The 17,669-nt window shown below is 42.7% G+C and overlaps 1 protein-coding gene across 1 annotated transcript in view; it reads left to right on the top strand.

Annotated features, from left to right (window-relative positions):
- The first annotated feature begins 9,924 nt into the window (after positions 1 to 9,924).
- The window catches only part of erc2 (ELKS/RAB6-interacting/CAST family member 2), a 93,303-nt gene continuing 85,558 nt past the window's right edge, over positions 9,925 to 17,669 (top strand). Inside the window, exon 1 of the mRNA XM_041888602.2 lies at positions 9,925 to 10,025. The gene's annotated coding sequence lies outside the window, so the exon portion shown is untranslated. The remainder of the gene's footprint in view (positions 10,026 to 17,669) is intronic.

Below are 17,669 nucleotides of genomic sequence, written 5' to 3'. Positions count from 1 at the left end.
CTTGCATTTCAAAGATGATGGAACAAAATAATAATAAAAACACGTTTTTTTGTTTGTATTATCTTCTACCAGATCTAATGTGTTATATCCTCCTACATGAATTTCACATTTCCACAAACTTCAAAGTGTTTCCTTTCAAATGGTATCAAGAATATGCATATCCTTCCTTCAGGTCCTGAGCTACAGGCAGTTAGATTTGGGTATGTCATTTTAGGCGAAAATTGAAAAAAAGGGTCAGATCCTTAAGAGGTTAAGAAAATGTGCTTTATCAATTTACCTGATTTTGTTACTTTGGCCAAAATCAAGACGTCAATATTCTAGTACTGGTTTTTGTATATACTGTATATTTTTGAATTAAAGCTTAATTTCATAAAATTCTTAATTTGTGATTAATCGTGATTTATCAAAGCAAATTCTGCGATTAACTTGAATAAATGATTTAATCGTTCCAATTTTAAGATATAAAATATATTAATATACTTTATACTTTCAATATTTTAAAACCCCTATTGGACTATAGTCTAATGAGGCAAATTAATATTGATGTTAAAGCTAGTAATCCTACATTGTTAAATGGAAAAATACAAACTACAATACTGTCCCACCCAGTTGAACCTTTTTTTTTTTACCCTTTTTAACCATTTAGTATGACTCTCAAACCCTCCAACTCGGTTTAACACTGTGTACAGGAGCCATCCACCTGCTATTCCATCTGGTCTTTGAGAAGCAATGTCACGCCTACTCTCGTTCCCTCTCTCTGGCTCTCAACGACATGGGTCTACTAACCACCGGTCCTGGCAACCCACATTACGCACACCTGCTCCCCATCGTTATGCACACCTGGACTTCATCATTACCTTGATTACTTCCCCTTTATTTAGCCCTCAGTATTCAGGCAGTATTGGTTTTGTTCATGTTCAGTACACTTCTCCTGGTTTGTTTAGCTGCTTATTTTCATTATTAAACTCACTTTCTGCACCTGACTCCTAGCGTATACTTTACAAGCAGACCCAGTATTGGCTTACAGTTGCAGCTGTGGATGGCAACCAAGACCATAACCCACTGAAGCAGAGGACAGCCTACTGCACACTCACCACCAGTGTTCAGGTTTGTCGAAGTCTTGGTTTGAATAGACTCAACATCTGTCAGGATTGAGGTTCATGGGGTCAGTCAAATGAATATTCATGCAGCCCTTATTCAAATGTAAGCGGAAGAAACATGACCCTTCAGATATTCTGTACAGACAAGGAGGCCTCCATTAAGTTTTTATACTATACTGAACAAAAATATAAACACAACATGCAACAATTTCCAAAGATTTTACTGAGTTACAATTCATTTAAGGAAATCAGTCAATTTAAATTAAGCACTAATCTATGGATTTCACATACGTATATGTATCTGTTGGTAACAGATATCTTTTTAAAAAGGTAGGCGCCTGGATCAGAAAACCAGTCAGTATCTGGTGTGACCACCATTTGCCTCATGCAAAGCAACACATCTCCTTCGCATAGTTGATCAGGCTGTGGATTGTGGAATGTTGTCCCACTCCTCTTCAATGGCTGTGGGAAGTTGCTGGATATTGGCAGGAACTGGAACATGCTGTCGTACACGTCGATCCAGAGCATCCCGAACATGCTCAATGGGTGACATGTCTGGTGAGTATGCAGACCATGGAAGAACTGGGACATTTTCAGCTTACAGGAATTGTGCACAGATCCTTGCGACATGGGGCCGTGTATTATCATGTTGAAACATGAGGTGATGGCGGCGGATGAGTGGCACGACAATGGGCCTCAGGATCTCGTCATGGTAGCTCTGTGCATTCAAATTGGCACCGATAAAATGCAATTGTTTGTCTGTCGCTTATGCCTGCCTGTACCATAACCCAACCGCCACCATGGGTCACTCTGTTCACAACGTTGACGTCAGCAAACCGCTCACCCACACAACGCCATATACAGGTCTGTGGTTGTGAGGCCGGTTGGACGTACTGACAAATTCTCTAAAACAATGTCGGAGGCAGCTACGGTAGAGAAAATGAACATTACATTCTCTGGCAACAGATCTGGTAGACATTCCTGCAGTCAGCATGACAAGTGCACGCTCCCTCAAATCATGAGACATCTGTGGCATTGTGTTGTGACAAATCTGCACATTTTAGGGTGGCCTTTTAGTGTCCCCAGCACAAGGTGCACCTGTGCAATGATCATGCTGTTTAATCAGCTTCTTGATATGCCACACCTGTCAGGTGGATGGATTATCTTGGCAAAGGAGAAATGCTCACTAACAGGGATGTAAACAAATTTGTTAACAACATTTTAGAGACATTTCTGGGATATTTTCTTTCAGCTCATGAAACATGGGACCAACACTTGACATGTTGCATTTATGTTTTTGTTCAGTGTAGATACAACCTTATACTAAATACTAACCCTGTAACTAAATACTGACCTTATAACTATCATTGTCTTACTTAAGATAGCCTGACGACTTACTCTACTGAGTTCATGGTAACGCAGTCACATTAGAATGACGCTTCTGTCAGAAGACAATGTATGTCTTCTGACTCCCAAGTGGCGCAGCGTTCTAAGGCACTGCATCTCAGTGCTAGAGGCGTCGCTACAGACCCTGGTTCGATTCCAGGCTCTATCACATTCCGGATGTGATTGTGCGCTGCCCTATGGGACTCCCAATTGGAATTTGTTCTTAACTGACTTGCCTAGTTAAATAAAAAAATATCCTTAAAACGAAATACTGACCTTAGACCATATCTTATAGTAAAGTAATATACAGTCTTGTTTTTCTCTCCATATGTAGAATTCTAATGATGACCCGCCTCAGTGTAGCCCTCCATACTACAGTACCAGTATCTATTCCACGCTAAGGGAGTGGGGATTCTGACTGCCAACTGTGAGGATGTGGACACGCTCCGACAGCCCCTCACCTACAGCATTGTGGGAGGTGAGAAAATATCCCATTTCAAATGCAGTGCACTATTTTTGACCAAGGCCCATAGAGCTCTGGTCAAATATAGTGCACTATATAGGGAATGGGGTGCCATTTGGGACACAGCCCATATCACATAATGTGCTCTATTACTAGTGATCAATGGCTTGGCTGCTATCTAGAACCTAAAAGGGTTATTCGGCTGTCCCCATAGGAGAACCGTTCCAGGTAGAACCCTTTTTGGGTTCCAGGTAGGGTTCCTGGAACCAAAAAGGGTTCTACCTGGAACCAAAAAGGGTTCTAACTGGAACCACAAAGGGTGCTCCTATGGGGACAGATGAAGAACCCTTTTGGAACCCTTTTTTCTAAGAGTGTAGGCAGACTAGTCAGCCCAGACAGAACACATTATTTAGACAGAACACACAAGATAGAACCCCAGGTACAGATGGAACACAGAACATTCAGCCCAAGCAGAACACATTGTCTAGACAGAACACACAAGATAGAACCACAGGTTCAGACAGAACACAGAACATTCAGCCCAAGCAGAACACATTGTCTAGACAGAACGCACAAGATAGAACCCCAGGTACAGACGGAACACAGAATATTTAGCCCAGACAGAAATGATACAGACGATGGAAAATGCAGCCCAGATAGAAAACCGAGCATTCAGCCCAGATGGAACAAAGAACTCCAAGCCAAGCCAGAATGAATCAGAGGGAATGTAATTCACCATCTGCTTGAATTGTGGGTAAATTTGATTAGATACAAACTACCCCATTCCTTTTCTCTCAGGGAACACTAACAACAGATTTACCATGGATGGAGCACAGCTGGTGTCCAGAGCCCAGTTCTCCTATGAGCTGCTGGTCAGGGTTCAGGACCAAGGCATGCCTGTATGCCCCACCACAGCAACGGTCAATGTGGTTCCCTGGACCTCAACCCGACCAACAACCACCACCACCACCACCACCACCATCAAGGTAACTCACCACTTTTACACTTTCTATCTAATCTGCAGCTAGTAGGTATAAACAAACATAATGAGAGTACCTCTGCATGTTGTGTATTATGTCTATGAGTAAGTATGAGTGTGCCTGTAGCCAATGGCTGAGTGTCTAAATGTGTGTCATGGGCAACATGTGTGTTTTTGCCATCTTTCTCGGTGTCCCAGTCTGTCCAGGCTGAGATGGTGACCCTCAGGGTGCTAGAGTGGAGGCCTCAGCCCTGGTTCGTTGCTGTCCTCACCATCACCGGAGCTCTGCTGATGGGCAGCCTGGGACTGCTGCTCTGGAAGCTGTACATATGTATGTCCACACACACACGTTGTTGATGATGTGTTTTGTTCTGACTCGCCCTGTCTGTAGTGATGATGGGAAAGGTGACCTGGGACAAGCAGAGGAGGACCCAGAGGAGGAGGAAGATCTAGAGGAGTACCCCTTTACCACGTTTAGTATGACATCTAACTGCCAGTGATAACAATTCACCAACCATTGAAAAACACTTTTTTTAGGTCTCCCTTCAAGAAAAAGATATTCTGACACAAAATAAGATTGTCATAACACACACCATCTGATTTGATTGATTGTAAATGTGATGCTACAGTTCCAAGCATCCCACTTTAATGATGCCACTGCCTGGCAGTGATGAGGTCACTTTATTGATTTACTGACTGAATGATAATTCATTTTAAGTCTATGGATTTACTAGTTATGACTGAATGACTAATCCGATTTATTTTTGTCATTCATGCTCAGAGGTTCGACAGTAGAGCTCACGATTGAGGTGATTTTAATTTGTATTCCATTAGCCTGGTCCCAGATCTGTTTGTGCTTTCGTGTCAACTCCTAGGGTCATTGTCATGTAACTGCCCTATGTCATGTGACTGCCCTATGGGACTCCCAATTGGAATTTGTTCTTAACTAACTTGCCTAGTTAAATAAAAAAATATCCTTAAAACGAAATACTGACCTTAGACCATATCTTATAGTAAAGTAATATACAGTCTTGTTTTTCTCTCCATATGCAGAATTCTAATGATGACCCGCCTCAGTGTAGCCCTCCATACTACAGTACCAGTATCTATTCCACGCTAAGGGAGTGGGGATACTGACTGCCAACTGTGAGGATGTGGACACGCCCCGACAGCCCCTCACCTACAGCATTGTGGGATGTGAGAAAATATCCCATTTCAAATGCAGTGCACTATTTTTGACCAAGGCCCATAGAGCTCTGGTCAAATATAGTGCACTATATAGGGAATGGGGTGCCATTTGGGACACAGCCCATATCACATAATGTGCTCTATTACTAGTGATCAGTGATCAATGGCTTGGCTGCTATCTAGAACCTAAAAGGGTTCTTCGGCTGTCCCCATAGGAGAACCGTTCCAGGTAGAACCCTTTTTGGGTTCCAGGTAGGGTTCCTGGAACCAAAAAGGGTTCTACCTGGAACCAAAAAGGGTGCTCCTATGGGGACAGATGAAGAACCCTTTTGGAACCCTTTTTTCTAAGAGTGTAGGCAGACTAGTCAGCCCAGACAGAACACATTATTTAGACAGAACACACAAGATAGAACCCCAGGTACAGATGGAACACAGAACATTCAGCCCAAGCAGAACACATTGTCTAGACAGAACACACAAGATAGAACCACAGGTTCAGACAGAACACAGAACATTCAGCCCAAGCAGAACACATTGTCTAGACAGAACACACAAGATAGAACCCCAGGTACAGACGGAACACAAAACATTCAGCCAAGACAGAACATTGTCTAGACAGGACACACAAGATCGAACCCCAGGTACAGACGGAACACAGAATATTTAGCCCAGACAGAAATGATACAGACGATGGAAAATGCAGCCCAGATAGAAAACCGAGCATTCAGCCCAGATGGAACAAAGAACTCCAAGCCAAGCCAGAATGAATCAGAGGGAATGTAATTCACCATCTGCTTGAATTGTGGGTAAATTTGATTAGATACAAACTACCCCATTCCTTTTCTCTCAGGGAACACTAACAACAGATTTACCATGGATGGAGCACAGCTGGTGTCCAGAGCCCAGTTCTCCTATGAGCTGCTGGTCAGGGTTCAGGACCAAGGCATGCCTGTATGCCCCACCACAGCAACGGTCAATGTGGTTCCCTGGACCTCAACCCGACCAACAACCACCACCACCACCACCACCACCATCAAGGTAACTCACCACTTTTACACTTTCTATCTAATCTGCAGCTAGTAGGTATAAACAAACATAATGAGAGTACCTCTGCATGTTGTGTATTATGTCTATGAGTAAGTATGAGTGTGCCTGTAGCCAATGGCTGAGTGTCTAAATGTGTGTCATGGGCAACATGTGTGTTTTTGCCATCTTTCTCGGTGTCCCAGTCTGTCCAGGCTGAGATGGTGACCCTCAGGGTGCTAGAGTGGAGGCCTCAGCCCTGGTTCGTTGCTGTCCTCACCATCACCGGAGCTCTGCTGATGGGCAGCCTGGGACTGCTGCTCTGGAAGCTGTACATATGTATGTCCACACACACACGTTGTTGATGATGTGTTGTGTTCTGACTCGCCCTGTCTGTAGTGATGATGGGAAAGGTGACCTGGGACGAGCAGAGGAGGACCCAGAGGAGGAGGAAGATCTAGAGGAGTACCCCTTTACCACGTTTAGTATGACATCTAACTGCCAGTGATAACAATTCACCAACCATTGAAAAACACTTTTTCTTAGGTCTCCCTTCAAGAAAAAGATATTCTGACACAAAATAAGATTGTCATAACACACACCATCTGATTTGATTGATTGTAAATGTGATGCTACAGTTCCAAGCATCCCACTTTAATGATGCCACTGCCTGGCAGTGATGAGGTCACTTTATTGATTTACTGACTGAATGATAATTCATTTTAAGTCTATGGATTTACTAGTTATGACTGAATGACTAATCCGATTTATTTTTGTCATTCATGCTCAGAGGTTCGACAGTAGAGCTCACGATTGAGGTGATTTTAATTTTTATTCCATTACCCTGGTCCCAGATCTGTTAGTGCTTTCATGTCAACTCCTATGGTCATTGTCATGTGACTGCATAAAAAGATCTGGGACCAGGCTAATACCTCCACCCTTTATCTCTGAGGTACTATCTCTAACAGTGTCTTTCTTTCCCGTCTGTTTGCTTGTTATTCTCTGACACTGGGAGAGTGTACCTCTTCAACAACGAGACAGTGGAGAGATGCTGGCTGGGATGAGAACAGATGCATAAACAGAAACCAGGACAACGTGTGATTGTTTGTGTGTGTATCCCATCATTATCACTGATTACTGAAGATAATTACTACCCAAGAGAACCTGCTTAGAATTATTCTGTAAAGAACACTGTATTCGGAGGAGTCCATCATCAATATTTTGGAGCGTGTCCCAGTCAACCACCAGAGGCCAGCAGAGAGCTGATTGAAACAGCCACAGACAATGTGAATCAGCCGGCAGCCCTAAATATGTCCACATGAATTACACTAACTTTAGTAAGCAAAAGGGAGCGGATGACAAATGGAAAAGTGGAGGAGAGAAAGACAGGTTTTCCTCTCCTGCCTGACAATCACAGACCACGGCTCGTCCAATGTGGTTGCCTTGCGTGAGATTCCTTTAGACTGCATAATCAATACCTAGCGCTTTGATAATTAAACAATCCTTTACCCCCCATTCTCCCTGTTCCTCCACGCTTTCTTAAGAGGCTTGTTTTCCCCCGGAAATGGGAATCCTTGCTGTCTGTACTGCAGGGGGATCAATGGCCCTCTGTAATGTATTGATCGTCATCTCTGGGAAGAGAAAGATAACTGGATTAACGGGGCCGGGGGTGACAGAATGTGGCCAGGAATACATTGCAAAATCTCACTGTCAACATCCAAAATTGCTCTATGGGCCCTGGTCAAAATTATTGCACTATATAGGGAATAGGGTGCCATTTGGATGCACACTGAATAACTCCATAGGGCCTGCAATAGATGGGGAGCTAAAGAAAGTTCTGACCTGATTATATACAAACAGTATAATGTTATTACGCTGTGTTTCCTGATTGAGATTTCATTATAGATTGTGACCTGCGGGCTGTTTACTGTCAGCCTGTGAGCTGTCAGCTCTGTTTTGATTAATTGGTTCTAATAGATTAATGAATGTGTGATTAATGAACAGGTCCCTCTCCACTTCTGTGGTGTGTTTGCGTGTGTAAAACTCTGATGCTGCTGATGCTCCTTTCTCCTGGGCCTGTCCCTGTCACCGCCATTCATCGTCAGTGTTTGCGTCACAGTTAAAGCCCTCCAGGCCGTAACATACTGGGACAGCTCATAAAGAGAGAGAGAGAGAGAGAGAGAGAGAGAGAGTGTGTATGTCTGGCTGTATAGGAGGGGTGAAGGTGGTTGTACTTTAGGCTGTATTTTGTTATCAATATCACTCATCCTCAGGAGAGCCAGGAAGGTTCAGTTATAGTGATGTCATTCTCCTCAGGCGAAATGCTCACCTCATAGTGATGTCATAATGTGTGACGTAAGTGTAAAGCACTCAGATTGATTTAACGTGTGCTGGGTCGCCGTGGTGAAGGCAGCTTCGTTTCTCAGTCAGTGCCGGCTGTACACAGGAAGGACGGAACCTGGGCTGCCATCACCATGACGATGGGAGAAGCCATCATGTGATTAACGAGGCCAAGGCAGGGCTGGGAGAGAGAGGCGCTGGCTGATTCACTGGCTTAAAAGACGGTGACCCCCACAGCCAGGAACCACCCCCAACCCAACCCATGGAGGAAGAATCTATTTCATCATCCTATTACACCCATGCAACAGAAACAAACACCCAGATTGTATTGTGTGATTGTGATTCCTTGGTGTCGTAAAAAGGTCCTACTCCTATCCCAACAACATGTTTAATCTCCTTCTAGCAGGGGTTGCTTTGAGAACGTTCCTGTCCTTCACTGCATCTCTCTCGTCTCCTGTTCTGTTCTCTCTCCCTCTGCTCTCCCTGCTACAGTGGGTGGCAGAACATCTGTCTTCGCCCAAACTCCATCCATTCCCAGTTCAACTGAACAGTTTCCCCCAAGGGGCATGGGCTTATTCCATTCACTGAGCAAAATACAGAGGCATTTTCCTACAATGAGGATACTTCCCACACCTCCACACAGAGCCCCACTGGAGCACATGAGTGTGGACCCTAAGGGCCCTGGTCAATAGTAGTGCACGATATTGGGAATAGGGTGCCATTTAGAATGCAAAAGGCAGCCAAGCCAATCAGAGCACTCACAATGCTAGAGCTGGGCATAAAATGGGCCTGAGATGCTCCAGCCAATCAGCACAGACTATTCTGCATCTGCGACATTTAGAAAAGGTCATATAATTAAGCACACAAATGATAAGTTATAGGGGATGGCAAGCCTTGATGAATTGTAATCTCTGGTTGAATACAGCATAATGGTAGATGATGGCACAGTGGCTGTGAAATTAGACTAGATGATGACTTACTAAGACTGTGATATGTGGTTGTCTTACCTAGCTACCTTTATGCACTAACTGTAAGTCGCTATAGATAAGAGCTTCTGCTAAATGACTAAAATGAAATGTAAATGTAATCATGAGTGGTGTTGGTTCGAGTGGGGGGCAGATTTTGGCAAATTTTACACCTCTCAGATACCTAATACCTCAACCAATTAAACCTGAAATTAGGCTGGATTTTCAATGCTGAAACTCCTGAAACCTACACCATCCAAACAAGCGTGAAGAATGTGACCATAAGGAGCAAGGAGGATAATGATGGAAGTCTAATGAGTTTGTGAGTTGAATTATGAGATTTCGATATTGTGATTCCACACTCCAAGTCACGTTTCTAGGATTGATTCCATCCATTCTGCTCGAGACTCTCTTGGCTTTCCCTTTAACAATCAGCCTGTGCAGCTCCCTAGTGTGTAGGGGGGAGAGAGCGCGTGTCCGCTGCCCAATGACAGTGCAGGATGCTGAGACTGGTGTGAATGGAGGCTGGAAGACGCTGCTGTCTCTGGATGGTGATGGAGAGGAATTAATGGTAGAAAAAGGTACATTTCTATTTGATTAATAAAAAATAAATGCGGATATGTGTGATAGAGACCGGTACTGAATCACTACATGTAGAAATAATTAAGTGTTTTCGATATTATGGGGTTGACAATTCTCGCTCGATTAGACGGATTGAGGGAATGCATCTGTGCGTAAAAGATCACTCCCAATTCATTCGTTGGATTTCATAGTAGATGAATGCATTGGAAAAACATACTGTAGCCTAATTTGTAGAAGTCAATATGTGTTTTTATCTTGTATATTTCAGTCATTCGATTCGGTTGAAAATCGAATTGGTTTGTGGGTTCATTTCGATTAGAATTGGTATCAAGGAAAGGTGAAACGAATTGCATATCTATATTTAATTTTCAATATAAAAGATTTCGAGGGCTTTAGATTCGTATTTTATCCTAAAAGCGCCAAATTCTCTGGAATGTATGGGATGTTATCTATAGTGGCTAGCTGTCATAGATTCTCACATTGCATTGGAAAAAAATGATGTATTCCCATGAAACACGAGATATCAAGGGCACTGACAATTCGACATAAGACACGTCTGTAATGCCCCAGGCTTACATTATGTCATATATTTCCTTATGAGGGGAATTCAAGAGGAATAATTTTGGAGATACTGTCATCATGAATAATAAATATTCTGCAATATCGATACCAGGATCATATTTATAAATAATTTAGGGTATTCGGTTAATAAACATTAGCGTTTTATGTTCCAATAATTTCAATAATCGATTGAGACGAACCCGAAGAACCCTCAGCTACATGTGTCCCCCTCAAACCAACGAAACCCCCTTCAGAAATTTACGTTTCATTTTGGCTGACTGACAGAGGCGACAGACACTAGGAAATGCGTTTTTGTACAATCGGATCCTCTCAACCAATCATGAAAGGCAAGGGGAGGGATTTTAATTGTGGGGTTGGGTGTCTTGTCAACGGCAGGGCTTGATAATGGTAATTCAGTATTCCCTACTTAATAAGTAGACCATATGCATCATTTGCCCCGCGTTATTATGGTCAAGTGACAACCTGCCACACTGTCTCATTGGAATGATTGATCTCCAAGCATGTCCCTGCCTCTGCTCAGATAGAATTTCATTGGAATGATTGATCTCCAAGCATGTCCCTGCCTCCGCTCAGATAGAATTTCCTTCAAGACCATTCTGCACACTAGCCTATGCAGCTGACCTCGTGCCGCAAGAGTTGTGCGGATGTGGAGTGAATTTGAAATGATGTTCAAGTGTGCATGCAAGTTTGTTTTCACACTCTAGCCCATGACACTGTATTGATGTCTGAAAGATTGACCATTTGTAACTGCAATGATGATGCCACATTGATGTATATAATTGATGTGTATAATAATTGATTTATAATGACATTTAGAGAGACATTGCTATGATCTTATGTGGATTTCGATTCCAACAAGATGGCAAGAATAAAGGACACTATAGGCCTAATAAATGGTTTCTAAGGGATGGACTTAAAGGTTGCATGTGGTTGATGAAAGGAAAATGATATGGCCTTATAGAAATGCAGCCAGCCCCAGAACCTAAAGCACTATTCATTGGCACAGAAACACCCGGGGTGAAAATCATGCTTTCAGAGCATCTGTAAGGCCTATCTGCGCGACCATTTCCATGCCACTAGGCCTGTCTCTGATAGTTATTTTGCCCCTTGCAAACACAGCTGCTTGCGCTTATCTGCCCCATATTTAGTCCTACCACGTGCATTTACTAGTCTAACAATATTATCATCGTTGGGCAGGTTGATTGACGCCACCCTAAAAAATTTGTAAAGATTCAAATATGGGTAGGCTAGTGGTGCGCGGATCAGCTGTTTGTTCACCAACACCCGCCCGCAATTGCCAATAACCCATCCGCACCGCCCAACTATACACTGATCATATAGGCCTACAAAACATTAGGAACACTTGCTCTTTCCATGACATAGACTGACCAGGTGAATGCAGGTGAAAGCTATGATCCTTTATTGATGTCACTTGTTAAACTCACTTCAATCAGTTTAGATGAAGGTGAGGAGACATGTTAAAGAAGGATTTTTAAGCCTTGAGACAATTGAGATATGGATTGTGGGGTAAGTGGAAAAAAGTTTCTGTCCCTGCTGCAGATGGCTATATCTGTCCGCTAATACTTTGTGAAACAATATTTTTTTAAATAACAACAAATGTTATTCTGATTTTTCAGGGGGTGCTGCAGCACCCTCAGCACCCATAATTCCCGCGGCTATGCATATTTTATGTGTTTGAAATACTATCAGACGGTATCTAACTGCGCAGTCGCATTCTCTCAAGATGCTGAAATAAATAAATCATATTTCTCCACTCCTGTTCCCGAGTTTAAATGTTTCCTACATTTGGTATATCATTTTACTGTAAGAAATGCTTAATCTTGCAGGAGTTAATGTTAAGGCTATGTGAGAGGGTATAGACCTAGAGTCAGTGTCCAGATTTCAGTTTCCATTTAACCCATCTGAACAGTAGGCTACAGTTCCCTTGACGTGCCATAGGCCTATTTGAGGTCCCCATCTTGTGACTGTCGAATGTATATAGCACGTCACAATCATCACACATAACATAGCCTGCACTCCTATCATCCTCTTTTACCACTTCACCAAATAGTTCCCAAACATTACTTTTCTGGGCCTCCCTTCTCTTTATTTTCAACTCTCAATTTCGCAGCTTTTCTTTTATTGAATTAAACTTCGACATTGTCCTTTTTGCCTCCATGGATCAACGTTCACTTTTTCTGCCCATTCCCAAAAGTATTTGCCGATTGGCCTGTAGGTTGTTTGGCGCGAGTACCATTAGGCCCTAAAGCTTAGGTTTATGCACTAATGCCAGATAGCCTAAAATAATGAAATAAATATAAACTATACAATAATTATACATTTCTGGATCTTTTAAGGTATTGTTTTGTCTTTATTCAACCCACCCGCCCTTCATCTACACAATATATATAACCGCGGGGACTGTGTGTTATGAGTCAACCCTCGCATCACTACGGTAGGTTATGCAACGTGTTGGTTGACTCTCAGTTCAGCACCATGGACAGCACCGCGATTGGTGGATTCAGCACTATGTTCAGCACTACAGCCCTGGACAGCACTACATGAGAGAGGATGTATGCACCAAGAGGCAGACCGGCCATCCAGCATTTCGTGAAAATGCCAGATGGGTTGGTTCATTTTTTGCCATGTGGGGGGTCTAACTTGTTTTTTTTTGTTGCGCAAAATGATCATTATCTGGCTAATAATGGGGGCCTCAAGGAAAGAAAATGGGCCAGTGTTAGAAATGCCAGAGCCAATTTCTGGTCCCAGTCCGCCACTGTACGCACCTGTGTTGATGTGGCTTCACAGACAGAAAGCCTACATTTCTTAGAATTTGGGGTGACTCGAGGAACCCCGGAGATTCTCAAGGAACCCTGGAGTTCCTCAAGGAATCATTGCAGTCAATGGGTTCATATTTGCCCCATTGGTTAGTTGAGGGGTTCTTGGAGGAACCTTTCATGTTTTTAATGTTTCCTGGAGGAAGCTTTTTGCTGGCACATGCAGAGCACTTTGACTATAAATCCATATATAATATTATTTCACCATTGGATTTGTTGTGCTGCCAGACTCAGAAGAGGATGGAAATACTGTGTGTGGCTTTTGACTATAGCTGGCAACGTGTAAACAATTACCCATTCCTATACTATTTTAATAGCAATGTTGAATAATTCAACATTGTCTGTCAATCCAATTGTATTACATGACTGTAGCCTCCTGTTTTAATTCGGAAAACTTTATTTAGATGGTAATGACGTTTGTTTATGATGATAATTATTAGGCATTGGCTTAGGTCGGCAGTTAGCTACAGTATCTCCAACCTAGCCTACTCTCTTAAAAATGCTTGGTTGTTTGGATGACCTATCTTGGTTGCAGGCATTGGGTCACTTAGTTGGGTTGTTTTCTTTAAAAAGACCCAGGTTGGGTTATTGATGCTGGGTTATTTACCCTGCATTCATAACCAAGTGGGAAGGTGGTATTTATCACAAACGACTGGGAAAAATCCACTTGAACGCCCCTCCAACTGGTAATTACTAGTGGGAAACTCGTCTATCATCCCTGAGCTCCTACTTCTCCCACATGCTGACCTTTGACGTTGCCTACTAAGGAAATGACCTCGATAACAGCATTTTTGGCAGTTAAATGCAACAACAAAGGGTGTGGCTTTCAGGTAGTTATGTTTGGCCACCCATGAGAGTAAATGTCATTCCTATTTATCTTTTCTGTTGTAGCGTCAATGAGGTTTCAAGATGTGTATGAGTTCCTCGAGAGCCTATGCAAATCCTAATGTTGGATTAGTTACCACTTTATTATTGCATTCGGATGACTGTCAAGGCTCTATATGTAAGGGCGTGGCTTTCAGGTAGTTATGTTTGGCCACCTGTGAGAGTAAACGTCATTCCTGTTAATCTTTTCTGTTGTATTGTCATCACATGTTAAGGTTGAACACTGACAGTTTTGTAGCTTCAATGAGGCTTACAGACGTGTATGAGTTCCTCAAGAGCCTATGCAAATCCCAATGTTGGATTAGTTACCACTTTATTACTATATAAAGAAGTTATTGCATTCCGATGACTGTCAAGGCTCTATATGTAATCATCAATGTTAATATTAGATTATGTAATATGCATAAACATTTAAGGAAAATAGACATTTGTAGTGTACAGACTTAAAACTTTATATGATAAACAGGAATTACATTTATTCTTACTGGTGGCCAGAAATAACAATCTGAAAGCCACGCCTCCAATAAACCACGCCTCTAATCTTCTGATAGGCTGCTGCTGCTACAATATATTATTAAAAAGGTTCAAAATGTAACTTTTCCAATCACAAAAACATTCCTGTTTGAACCTTTACACAGACAGCCCAGTATCAGCGTATAAGCATCAATCTGTGACATCTTTGCGAAAACATATGCATCATGTCACAGGGGTTCCTCGAGGAACCTTTGTGACTGGAAAAGGTTCCCCCTGAGTGGCAATTTACCGAACCCCAAAAGGTTCTTCCAGGCTCCTTCACTTCTAAGAGTGTCAGCTTTAGCCCAGTGGGATAGAAAAGTATTGTTGGGCCCAGGAGACCCGGGGTCTAAACCCAGCCGGCCACATGCAGTTCTTGCCGCTTTTCCAACATTTTCACTCCAGACTTCACAAACACTTTGCATCCATTGCCAACCAATTGAAGAGCCTCCTGACACAGTATGCGTGTTATATAATTTGTTTGAGTTTAATTAGCTAGTCTCTCAGAGGAACTGGCTGGTGAAAAAGCAACTTGTTTGGCTAATGCTACACCTGCTCCACTTCTTTCAGCTAATGTAGGCTGACATATTACATCCCTTCCAATGGATTTATTTTCATTCACTTCTGCCATTTTGTATTTGTAACGCTCGTGTCCCATTTTAAAGCTTCTTGTTGCAGCAAACGGAAATGATAGTGATTACTGAACTCCCTGTCTGTTCTCACCTGTCATTGTATTGTTGTAATTGCTTCTGCTGAAGTGTTTTCTCACAGGTATTTCTTCAGTATTTCTTTCTTGTCCCCAAAATGCTTAGCCTGGTCCCAGATCTGTTTGTGCTCTCTTGCCAACTCCTATGGTCATTATAATTGCCAAACACCAGGCTACAAAATGCTTTCCTTACCTCAAATACCCTTTATAGACTGGCATGTTGTCCATATCACAAAGCTATCTGACTCTGAATGGTGGCAGAGTATTCCTGTAAAGATATAGCAAAGTCAGGGATTGTGTGAGTTCATAGACAGCCATACAGCCATATCACATAGTTGATTCTGGAAGGGAGAGGTGGCACAGTGCTATAGGCAAAGTCAGGTCTGGCTGTAAGGCAGGCCGGATAATGTCTCCGGAAAAGCTAGTGGCCATCTTGTCCCCACCCTCACCCTCACCCTCACCTGGCATGGAGGCAGGAGTTTGTGGCACAGATGACCAGACCATCTGTAGTCAGTCATTCATCACTTTTCATTTTTCCTTCCTCTATCCACCCGCACCGGAATTCACAGGAATAAATTTTTTTCTTGCCTTTTGAAACTTAAGTTAGCGTTATGTAAGAGGACTGCCAACCCAGGTGCTTTATCTCTGTGAGCCCAGACACCGCAGTCACTATGGCAACCGTGTCTTCTGAGAAGACGATGCAAGGGTGGCCCGGAAGGAAGGAAGAATACAGCCCAGTTATCCCAAAAGACACACAGCACCACCACCATCCCTTTAAAAACAGCCATTCATCTTTATGTTTCTCCCACCAGAACCCTATTTGCCTCCTGTACCATCCTGTTCCATCCTGTACCCTCCTGAGTCCTCCTCTGATAACACTGGGGTTTTATCCCAAATGGCACCTATTCCCTATGTAGTGCACTACTTTTGACCAGAGCCCTATGTGCCCTGGTCAAAAGCAGTGCACTATATAGGGAAGAGGGGACTATTTGGGATGCAAAAAATATACTGGAGGCTGTAACCTCTCAGCTACAGTATACATGTATGTGATGGCCGAAACGTGGCTGCCATTTTGAAGTCTCTGGTGTTTAGTGACTCCACAGGGAGTTGACTCCTACTGTGCAACACAAGCTGGCAAAATGTAGCAGTAGCCTACACAATAAGTATTATACACACACTGGTCTGTACAGTTTCCTGGGTGGGAATTACAATTTATTCGCAATATACATAGACTTGGGATATTATATTAGCTGTAACATAAGAGGTACAGTACCATTCAAAAGTTTGGGGTCACTTATTTTGGAAATAAAAGCAAATTTTTTGTCCATTCAAATAACATAAAATTGATCAGAAATACAGTGTAGACATTGTTAATGTTGTAAATGGCTATTGTAGCTGGAAACGGCAGATTTTTTATGGAATATCTACATAGGCGTACAGAGGCCCATTATCAGCAACCATCAGTCCTGTGTTCCAATGGCACATTGTGTTTGCTAATCCAAGTTTATAATTTTAAAAGGTTAATTGATCATTAGAAAACCCTATTGCAATTATGTTAGCACAGCTGAAAACTGTTGTGCTGATTAAAGAAGCAATAAAACTGGCCTTCTTGAGACTAGTTGAGTATCTGGAGCATCAGCAATTGTGGGTTCGATTACAGAATCAAAATGGTCAGAAACAAATAACTTTCTTCTGAAACTCGTCAGTCTATTCTTGTTCTGAGAAATGAAGGCTATTCCATACGAGAAATTGCCAAGAAACTGAAGATCTCGCTGTGTACTACTCCCTTCACAGAACAGTGCAAACTGGCTCTTCACAGAACAGTGCAAACTGGCTCTAACCAGAATAGAAAGAGGAGTGGAGGCCCCGGTGCACAACTGAACAAGAGGACAAATACATTAGAGTGTCTAGTTTGAGAAACAGACGCCTCACAGGTCCTCAAATGGCAGCTTCATTAAATAGTACCCGCAAAACACCAGTCTCAACGTCAACAGTGAAGAGGCGACTCCGGGATGCTGACCTTCTAGGCAGAGTTGCAAAGAAAAAGCCATATCTCAGACTGGCCAATAAAAATAAAAGATTAAGATGGGCAAAAGAACACAGACACTGGACAGAGGAAG

This window comes from Coregonus clupeaformis, chromosome 10, assembly GCF_020615455.1.
Source record: "Coregonus clupeaformis isolate EN_2021a chromosome 10, ASM2061545v1, whole genome shotgun sequence".
NCBI classification, from domain to species: domain Eukaryota; kingdom Metazoa; phylum Chordata; class Actinopteri; order Salmoniformes; family Salmonidae; genus Coregonus; species Coregonus clupeaformis.
The sequence above is the reverse complement of the archived record's forward strand: the minus strand, read 5'-3'. Positions and strand labels throughout refer to the sequence as shown.